General features: G+C 45.2%; 1 protein-coding gene across 2 annotated transcripts in view; it reads right to left on the bottom strand.

Annotated features, from left to right (window-relative positions):
* The window catches only part of APBA1 (amyloid beta precursor protein binding family A member 1), a 90,115-nt gene extending 81,160 nt beyond the window's left edge, over positions 1–8,955 (bottom strand). For both annotated transcript variants that reach the window (XM_056324990.1, XM_056324989.1), the window contains exon 1: positions 8,807–8,955. The gene's annotated coding sequence lies outside the window, so the exon portion shown is untranslated. The remainder of the gene's footprint in view (positions 1–8,806) is intronic.
* Between the last annotated feature and the right edge of the window lie 2,091 nt (positions 8,956–11,046).

The raw sequence follows: 11,046 nt of genomic DNA on the forward strand, positions 1-11,046 counted from the left end.
CTGCTGCCACTGGATACACTGACCACAAGAGTGGTGCAAGGCCTCTTCCTCATGGGAAGTGGCACCAATGGTGGGTTTCCAGCAAGCTGCAGCAACAGACCACTGCCTCACATTGAGCGACTCCCACCTGCAAGCAGAGTCTGCCTTCCTAAAACCCACCAGCATTTCAGCCAGGTCTCCCATGCTGTTCAAACGAAATAAGCAATTATAGGTGCCTTCACAGTACACCACTTCATAGCTGAAAGCTTTAATGACTTTGTGTTTGCAAACACGTCTTCTATCCCTAGCATGAACCCCCCCCAGGTGCCAGGTGAAAACCAACAAAATCCACCCAGAGACTTCATTGGATTCTTTAGAGCCACTAAAGCAGTGAGTTTTACCCTGTTATCAGGTATGCCCACTATTCAGCACCTCACTACATGTGAAAAACCAACATAGAAAGGTTGCCACCAAGGTTTGTATGCTAATATGTCATAATAACTGTGTGAGATATGGCAAAAGGCCATGAAGCTGGAAGATTCCTGTCATATACTGGAGAGGGGGAAAGTCTGCAACAGCAGAGTAAGTAAAATGACAGTAGATATGCACCTAGTCGGAAGACGTTAGTCTTCAAGGAGGTGTATCTGACCTTTTGACACACTAAGCATTAACAAATCTGACAGAATAATATAAAAATGGAAGATTAACAGCCAGCTTTTTTGTGTACTGTCATTAAGACCTTGCAGTTCATATGGTTACTAAACTTTCAGATTGACTTTAAACATATTTTAACTGACTCAAAAAGTATCTTCCTCTTCCATGCATCACAAGAAGCCCAGAATTATTCAACCCCACCCTGTGAATTCCTTCCTGGGCATTTAATGCCCTGGCTTCAGGCGTAAGACACCTACAAAATCAGAGTACATATCCTCAGTGTTTACAATGTCCAATGGCCCTAAAGTCACTGTTCTACACACTCGGTCGTTTGAAAACCCATGGCTCTTGGACAGGCAGTTGAGAAAGTCTTCCTTTTCCAAATAAATGAAGTGCTGTTTCTTAATAAAAAAGAAATTCTTACCTTACTGCTGTTTCTGCTGTTCTGTTACCCAGAGTGTACCTAGTGTATGTATACAAACCTGCACCACAGCATCTGTGGATGCCACAGGTTACAAGACCGAAACGCAGAGATTAACACTGCAGATCAAAACCGCGTTGTGAACTGCTCACGTTTCAACACTGTTATATACTGGAAGGGAAAAAAAATCAAATATATCTTTGGACCTCTACCTAAGAAGTCATTATCTTCATGGATAAAGGTGCTGAAGAAAAAGCATTTCCCAAAAGATCTGAATTCGCATACCAGAAACGTGACATATAAAAATTGCCTTTGCGCCATGCACAAAAAGTGCTGTTAAGTCGCACTTTTTAACTCCTAGAGAATCACCAAAGGACAACCATTTCAGGAGCAGAGAACTATCAGTTTTTTTGAAAATTGACTGACTATAGAAGTATTAACAGCATAAAAAACAGGATTGTGGTTTTCGTATTTACTTTTCACACAACTGTATTTCTGCACTGCCACTCAGTTCCAAATGCCTCTAGTGGCCATCAGAAGGTCATTATCCTGAGGGGGGTCTGACAGAGAATCAGATCTCCTCTAGGAAATGTTTTGTTATTCCTGGTCGACAACAGCTAACAATTGGATCCCAGTGCAGCAGAAGACCTCAGCTCTGTGTCACCTGCAATAAGTAATGTAACCCAGCGAGTTACCTGATAAATTACTGAGACTACTTTTTATCTAAAATAAGCAGTGATAGTGATAAAATAAGGCAGCTTATAGACCTCCGATCAATTTATTCTTCTCCTCTCCTTCCAGCTTACGCATTTGGCTTTCCTTAAGACAAAAATTTTGTTCAAGAGGCTGGGATATCTTGGCTCCAAACTCAGACATAATCGTCAGTCACTAACTAGAGATACAAGTTCTTTTTAATAAAATAGTTAACTTGAATCCAGAATGTTTCAACGTATTGTCTATCAAAACATTAAATGTGTGCAGCTCCTAAAATATACATGTTTTCTGTAGCATTAACTGCCTTTAAATTTGCATTCAAACACAGCTTGACCTAAGCTGAAATAAAGACATTCAGTCTTCATAGTTTTCCTAGGTAGCAAAATAAAAAGATATGTGAGAGTGTGTGAAGTCCCTAACTCAACTTTCACTGGAACTAAACCTGCTGATTCCAAATACGATACTGCACTCAAACTACAACCCAGTAAAACTGCCCAACTTGGACAAGACTTTAGAGCTAAGCAGTCAGGCTAGTTCTCATAAGGCTGTAGTTAAAAGTCTAAAACCTGGATGTTGAAGCTCATGCAGAGTCAAAATTATTAAGTACGGCACTGTCCCCTCATACCGATGCCCAATTTCTTGCCAAGAAGGCACCAAGCTCAAATGTCTCTCCCACGCTCCTCACAGCCCTAGCATGGTCCTGCATAAAGAAACTTTCAAGGACTTTGGGATTTTGTCACTGTTATGAAACAAAATTAAGCATGCCAAAATCTGAATGATGTCACGGCAATCTCGTAAGTGGATTACATTAATCATTTATTAGCAAGGGAAGGTAATTCTTGAGTGAGTGCAGAACCCTGAGTTCATACTTATTTATCACTCTGGGACAAAAGGTAAAATAGCTGTGGATATCATAAATACAAAAGAAATTTGTGGAAAGGGTATGTAAAACGTCCACTGAAAATGCAATGTAATTATAAAGCTACAGACTGGTTTTACACTGACTTTTTTATTTAATACAAGTTTCTGTCAGCTCTCCACAAAGTCACTGGAGGAGATTTTCTTCATTAGGTAAAAGGTGATTGCACAGCACGTAATTATTAGGAACGCTGCTTAATAAATCTTTCATTTAAAAAAAATAGTGTTCTAATTTTGAAACTGTTGCAACATAATTTAACGCAAGAAAATGTTCTCTAAATTCCGGATATTACTTTTCTCCAGTTTGATCACTTTAAAAATCAAATTTAAAAAAAGAAAAAGGAAAAAAAAAATACCAGATTACTAGATAAGCTAACACAGCAAATACACCTGTATTTCAGCCTGTTCCTGGGTGGAATGATTACAGTAAGACGGACTTAAAAGCCAGCACACATCTGGAGGTAATTGCCATTTCCCTTGAACTGTAGATGCTCTTCACTCCAACATCCTATTGCCCCAGCAGTGGCGGCAGGGAGCAGCTCTCTGCACGGCAGTTCAGCCAGCAGAGGAGGAAGGCAGGCTGGAGGAAGGCTTGCCTCCAGCAGCCATGCCCATCCTGAGGGGTGGTAAGCTAAAACTTCTCCACACTCTTGTGTCTGAAACCCACAAGAGGCACGGCACTTTGGTTTCAGAGCTTCATGCTTTAATTAAGCCAAGAGCTGCAAACACGGCATGTGCATCCCTTGTATTAGTCACCCAGTTTGAGCTGAGCTTAGATCAGATGGCATTTAGGGATCGTTTCCAACTCAAGTTACTCTATGATCATAAAAAAGCTGGTGTAAGAAAGCTGTTAAGAGAAAAGAAGAAAAATAACCTCAGCTCCCCACACACATCACACAAAGCACACCAACTGCCTCTTCCAACAGTGGAAGCAGCACTCACCCTCTCAAAATTCACCTGACACAGCCAACATACAGAAAACTACTGGGTTTGCCTGTTCGTATTTCAAGACCGTTAGTTAAAGCATTCTGCTTACATTAGCCTGGGGAAGACCTAGAGCAAGGGCTTTTACTCTCCACTTCCTCCCCTTGCTCTGGCAGAAGCTTTTTCAGATACTACTCTCAGTTGTTCTTTTAAAAATGTTTTTTTCTAATTTAAATTTATTTAGTCTGAAGAAGAGTTACATTTAAGGTTTCCAAAGCACCAAGATTTCAAACATGATCAAAGCCCCGTCAGTACAGACGCTATAGAAATACCTGGTAACAGTAACACTGTCAATGAGAATTGCAACTTATATATCAGAATAAATAAAATTCTAAAATCCACAAATAAAACCTAAGCATATGTACGGAAAAAAAAGTCACATTCTTGTATGTTTCAAATCTTTCATTATGTTCTGATTTTTTCCTCCTCCTGTTTAAAATTACCTTCTTCTACCCCAGCCCCTAAGCCCTTGCTCACCCAAATACCCACCAATTTTTGTGAAAAGTGTGTTTCTTGTAAAAAAAAATAATTCTGAATTACCACCAGAACAGCAACAATCAGAAACCGTTTCACTTAACGTACAAAAATGAAAGTAACTGCAGATAAACAAAATTATTTATCCAGATCAATATAGGGCACCAAACCTGTATCTCCTCGGTATTGAACCAGTACCTTAGCCACCCATATAAAGGCAGTTCTTCCCCTGATACATGTTCATAGCACGGAAAAAATAAAGTGAGTTTATGTAGGCTGGTTGCTCAATCGATCTTGGTAGCAGGTGGCCAAGTTTGGTAGAGTCCATAGCCCTGCTGCCATGGTGTTTTCCTGATCCATGCTCACCTTTTACGGTTTGAAGTTTGAATATCAAATCCAGCAGAGATACTCTTGATGGAGAAAAAGGGTGCCACAGAGGTTCAGAAGAGTTTAATTAGTTGAAAAAAGAAATTACTACTAAAAGGATTCAGCCCAAATTCCCAGGATGTACTTCTCATCTGTCACATTCACCCACAGACTTTTAATGAAGTCTCTCACTCCCTACTCTCACATTTTCCTCAGAGAGGTGACAACGTGGTCATCTTACAGAAAGTCATTTTTGTTGAAGTGCTCATTAAAAAGAAAGAAGCAAGTAATGCTTAATTGCTGGCTTATAAGCAAGATTTGACAGACCATATAGATAATCCAATAACATGTTGGACAGCCTGGAGGGAGGGTACCTGTCTAAAAAAAATAAATTAAACACTTAATGTTCTGAAATGATTGGCTAAATGTCACAGAACACCTCCTCCTCCTTTCACTAGGCAGAGGCTCCCAGTGTGGTCTACCTCACCTAGACTATTTATTGTTTTGAATACTTGTAATCCACTTCTTTCACGTTTACTTGACGATGCACAAAAACCTCACTGCTTATTCATAAACAGTTGCTTATACAGACTTACTGGATGATGGAAATTTCTCCCCGTAAATACTTGTAATTAGACAGAACACAGCACAGGACATGATCTTGTAAGGACAACATGACAGACCAGGTGAGATTTCACCTTCCCAGCAGCATCTCCCTATTGGCTCCTGGGAAGCAGGTTTGTACTCCCATTCCCACTCCTCCTCCCACGTCCAGATGGACCTTTTGCAGCAGAAAGGGGCTAGCATAAAAACACCATCCTATGGTCCTAGAGTATCCTCAGCTAAATTCTCTGTCATCTACATTATGTCATGTATCCATTATGCTGCTCCTGTACTTATTAATTCAGAATTAGGACAAGTATTGTCATCATTATTTGCCTGCATATGTGAAAGTGGCAAATAAAGATGTTTCCCCAGGCTCCTTCAGTAAAGCAACAAACGTAACAACTTTTTTAGAACACAGTCTCATGCAATGGAAACAAATACTATGACACTGCTCTGAGCAGCTGGCTTACCAGATTAATCAATACTTTAAACCAAAAACAATCAATCTGTTTTTCAGAAACCTCTAACCCCTATACAATATGTATTACAGAAAAACTATTAGAAATAAATGAGCAGAGGGTTGTTTGCTAGATGTCTGATTATGCAGGAATCTTCACCTTCTGTGAAACCAGAAAAACACATTTACGAATGCATTACCAGAACATCAAAGCTTGACTTAAATCTACAATAATAGGCTCTTGTTTGAAGTTAAGCTTCAATTAACCAAGCTGCACTGCCTATGGACACCGTGCATTAACCTATCCTAAGCACCTGTATTTTTTTTGGGGGGGTGGGGTGGGGCGGTTATTGGTTTTTTTTGGGGGGGGGGATATAAGAGAAAAGTCTGACATCTAATTCATAATCTCATATAAATCCAGAACAGCTATGATCAATAGCAGGCAATTTGTGTGCAGCTGGAAAGGAGATTCCATTTCTTCGCACCCACATGGCTTTCATGTCAGCTCTAGCACCGGTAGGCACAACTTACAAAAAGAGAATGTTAGCCACCTTTCAAAGATGCATATAATCCTCATATTGCAGGCTTTTAAAGTTTAAGAACATAAGCAGTGCATGTGACTGTGGCTTAAAATGATATCAAAGAAGTCAGCAGCCAGTTCCTGGTCCAATCAAAATCTACTCAAATGTCATATGCAAAGAACTCAGGCTTCTGGGTAGTTCTGCTTGTAAGACAGGTGAGACAAACTTTAGCCTCAAAATTCGTAGCCACTGATTTCAAAGCATTATGGAGTCTTCACATCCATGCGGACCAAACAAGATGTTCAGGCTTACCTCTAAAAATCCACACTCACTTTCCTTGCCCCACAAAAATAAGGGCACAATGGACTACACCAAGATTTTCACCTCTGACATCCACCACCCCATCCAGCATAAAGAAAATTTTTCTCAAGCATTACTTCCTATGGATTAAACACATGAAGACAGTTTTAATAAATCAAAAATCGGGAATGCATTTACACTCTTCCCAACAATACAGTAGGATTGCAAACTTACCATAAACAAATGACTGAGAATTAAATTATTAACTCAAGAAATTGTGAAAATTCAGTAACCAAAAGAGCTTTGTATCCTAAAAAGCTTTGGTGTCTCTGCCTCCCCTCCAACACACCAAAACTATCTTTTTCTATCTACCTAGACGTACCAAGTCACCTTCTCAGCATTCTTACATTTTATAACCCAAAGGGCTAATGAGTGAATACCTTTATTTTAATAGCGTTCCAAAAGGATGGCCTTGCATCCGTTAGAAGAGAACACAGTAGCCAGAAAATGTGCTATTTTAAGTGAGGACAATGCATTAATGTAAGATAAAAGTATTGCTCCAAGCTATAACTAGAAACATCCAAGAAAACTTAGAGCAATATGATTCATACTGCACTGCCAACCTTGAACGGCCATTACTTTGTGGAAACAGTTTGGCCTAAAAGCTCATAGATCTCTCAATCTCAGATCACATTTTCCAACCAAGGCAAGTTGTCTTTCACTCAGGTTTGTATTTCACGCATTAGACATCCACAATGTCTGTCCCAAGGTGCTTTAGAATGCTAAATTTTCTGCTTTTGCAGAGTTTCCTGTAGTCTTCTATTATTGTTTACTGGACACTAAATTTTTCAATACAAACACACACAGATGCACAGAATTCACCTGTAACTGCTCTCCCTTACTCCCAAACAGTGTTTCCAGGCAGTGTACCCTTCCCCCACCACCATTACAGCAAAAGGTAAACACACACCTCACTTTTGGTTATCTGCATATCACTAGAACATAGCACCTAGAGAATAAAATTATTCTACATCCCTGTCGTTGTTTGGGAAAATCAGGCATCATGTGCTTGTTCCTACCACAGGCTGCAAAGGCAGGTGCAGCCAGCCCGGGATTTAACAGCAATGCAGCAGAACCCGGAGTACTGTGACTGGAATATTTTCCAGGAGAACTTGGTTGGGACCTCATGGGCTGCAGTCGCAGAGCAGGTGCAAAATGGCAGCGACATGAGCATACTCTTCTCAGTGGGCACAACATGATGCATGTCAAAGACAAGAGAAACGCTCCATGCCCCATCTGCTGCCCTACACCCACATTAGCTCACTCCTAATACACACAGAGTCAGGCAAACATCTCTGCCTCCTAGCTTCTCAGCAGCTATGAAAACGGCTGGATCTGCAACGTGCTCTCTCTCAAGCAAACTGCAATCCCACAGCCCAAAAAAGCTGCAACAGGGAAAAGCAAAAAGATGTTACAGTTTTCCAGCCTAGGCCCAAGTTCCCATCTCTCTTAAAAGGCTGATTTGTCGATGATGGCAAACAAAACGAGTCTTGGTAAATTGCTCCTATTAACACTGATCCTTCCAGAACGCAGCAGCACATATGGCTGCACTGATCACGACTGCGATTTAGGCAATCACGGTATCAAACTGCTTTTCCGGGAAGAAAACATGAGGATGCCTTCCGTTCCCCGAAACCAGTAGGTGATGGCAGCAGATGTCACCTCCCCCCGAGGCCTGGGCGGGAGGGCAGAACGGACAGCTCGGGCACCCCGCAGAGGGGACGAGAAGACCCAGGCCCCGCTGGGTTCCCTTCTGCAAAGCGGGACGCGGCCGCAGCGCCCGGCACCGCCTGCTGCGGGGCAGGGCTGTGCTCCGTCCCGCTGCCACCGCCACCGCTCCATCGACCACTGCGAAACACACGCACGCACACACAGCCCACCGCGCCTCTCCCTTCCCAGCACTGAAAAGACGCGGGGGGGGACGGGGGGGGCGGATTAAAAACATCACAACCAGCAAACCCAGTGCACCAGGGTACGCACAGCTCCAGCCACTATTATTCCACGCGTGCCCCGCCAACATTACATGACATAATTAAATGGATAAAAAGAGCGATAGCACGTAGCTGCCCGCCGGAGGCTGGAGCCGAGGCATCCATGCAGGCGCTGGCGCCGCTCCCCGCAGCCCGGGGCAGGTGCGGCGCCTCCCTCCGCCCGCGGCGCGCCGCAGCCCCCGGCCGCAGTCCCCGCTACCGGCAGGCGCAGCGAGGGCGGGAGTGCGCTAGCCGCCCCCCCCCCCCCCGCCCGTCACCTCCACCCCCCTCGCCCGCGGGCCCACCGGCCTCCCCGCCACCCAACGGCGAGGCGGGAGGGGACGGACCCCGCCGACCGCTCCCGGCCGCGGCCCCTCCGCACCTGGTGCGGGTCCGCGCCGCCTCCTCAGCACGCAGGGCGGCTCCGGCGGGGGTGGCAGCGCAGCGCGGGGCCAGCAGCCCGGCAGCCAGCCGCTCCTCCCGCGGCCACCATCTTCCTCCTGCCGCCGCCAGCACCGCCCGGCCCGGCCCCTCCCGCCGCGCCGCGCCGCCCCCCGCGTCAGCACCGCCCGCCCCGCCGCGCCGCTCCCTCCGCCCCGCAGGCCGCGGGGAGCCGGGGCGGGGAGCGGCGGCAGCCGGGCGGCGGCCCCAGCCCTCCCGGAGGCGCCCGGCGCCGAGTAGCGCCGCTTTTCGGGCGGCGCGGAGGCAGCTCTTGCCCGGGTAGCACAGAGCGGGGAGGCGCCGCAGGACACGGACCTCCCCTGTCGCACGGTCCCGCAGACGCGGCTTGCCCCGGCGGGGAGGGCCGGGCTGCCCCCGCGGAGCTGCCGGGTGCCGGGTGGGTGTGCCGGGGCTGCCTGTGAGGCGGAGGAGCCTCCCCGCAGCGTGCCGCAGCCCGCGGGAGCTGCGCCCGCTGTACAGTTCTCAGCGGTGCCTCGTCCCTGGCAGAGGGCTGCTTGCCCGCATGTGTGCACACGCACGCACAGCGCTAGCTCTCACGCCGCTCCTGTAGCCCAGGCTGCAACAGCCACTGTAAGTGCTTCTGCACGCTGCCGCTCTCCGTGCGCCCCTGCCTCACGATGCCATCACGCACACAAACAAAATCCCAAATCCTCAAGACAGTGCTTTGCATTGTATGGTCGTTAAATCAATACGGCTCGACGCTCATAACCTAAAGGAACTAGCAGAAGAAATACACCTTCCCCACCCCCACACCCCCAGATTAGTACCTAATGACCAGGGGTCCTCAAACTACGGCCCGCGGGCCAGATACGGCGCCCCAGGGTCCTCGATCCGGCCCCCGGTATTTACAGACACACACACACACACACACACGCCCCCGCTGGGGGCTGGGGGGGGAAACCAAGCAGCCGCAGATGGCTGCCTGCCGCTGCATCCGCGCGCCCGCCCCCCGGTTAAAAAGTTTGAGGACCCCTGCTAAAGACTTTTCAGTTTTACTTTTTTTTTTAAAAAAAGGTAGGAGTCTTTAAGATGCCTAACAACTAATGCTGAACTGTAGTACTGGTAACATAAATTGGTACATTCTAACAGTATTGTGAGTTTGTCTCTTCAGAGAATGTGATAAACGCCTGCCAAGTGTTTAGGCATGCACCGCTGCAAACTATCATAAGTAATCTGCACATATAAAGGCTTGTAATTAGTCACTATGATAGCATGGTGTTAGTTTGGAATATAATGTTTTATATATATATATAAAATATATAATATAATATACTTCTGGTTTTCCCCTTCCAAAAAGACACCCAAAAGAGACTTTCTGGTTCTTGGTAATAGGGTAGCAGTTATTCCCCTGTTACGGTATGGTTCAGCCACTCTGTACACACAGGCATACTTTTATATCCTATCTAAAATGCTGCAGTACTCCACAGATGAAGACTTTGAAAATGAGAGTATGAAAAAAATGTTGTTGAAAAAGAAGGAAGAAGTTAAGAAAATATGAGTGAGCTTTGTGGTTCAGACAACTGCTACCAGATTCCTCTCCTCTATATTTAATACATTGCAACACTTTATTATTTTTTTTTTCCCTCCTATGCTAATAGATTTCATTCACTGGTGTTTTTCTCTCCAATCCTGGACACATCTATCAACCTTCTAACTTTTGTAGTGAAAACAACAAAACCTGGAGGTGATGTCTGTCCCCCTTCTTCTTTTCTATGGCATCCATATATGGCCCTGCTACAGCCCCAGCTTACCACTCTTCAGGGTGTACAGAATGCGTCTGAGAGACTTCAACAGCTATTGATTCTTGGATAGTTACACTAAGTAAAACACTTGTCATCCTTCTTCTCTCAAAATAACAGAGCAGTTAGGCCTGAATGTGATCTAAATTTGCCCTGCTTTAGGAAGGACATGACCTGTAGAGGTCCCTCCTGACCTACCTTACACTGTTACGTTCCTAAAATTTAGAAGACTACTGCTAACAGTCTTCATGGCTGCTAAATTATATCAGGGAAAAGTTCCATATCCTAAATGCATTTTTTTTTCCAGAGGTCTGCTCTACCCCATTTGTTGCACAGCTCATCATGACAGGTCTTATAGCACACAAGTTGTCTGTGGACCTGAATAGATGCTACTGCTAAAGCAACAGTATTAGTATGCTGC

This window comes from Falco biarmicus, chromosome Z, assembly GCF_023638135.1.
Source record: "Falco biarmicus isolate bFalBia1 chromosome Z, bFalBia1.pri, whole genome shotgun sequence".
Lineage (NCBI taxonomy): Eukaryota > Metazoa > Chordata > Aves > Falconiformes > Falconidae > Falco > Falco biarmicus.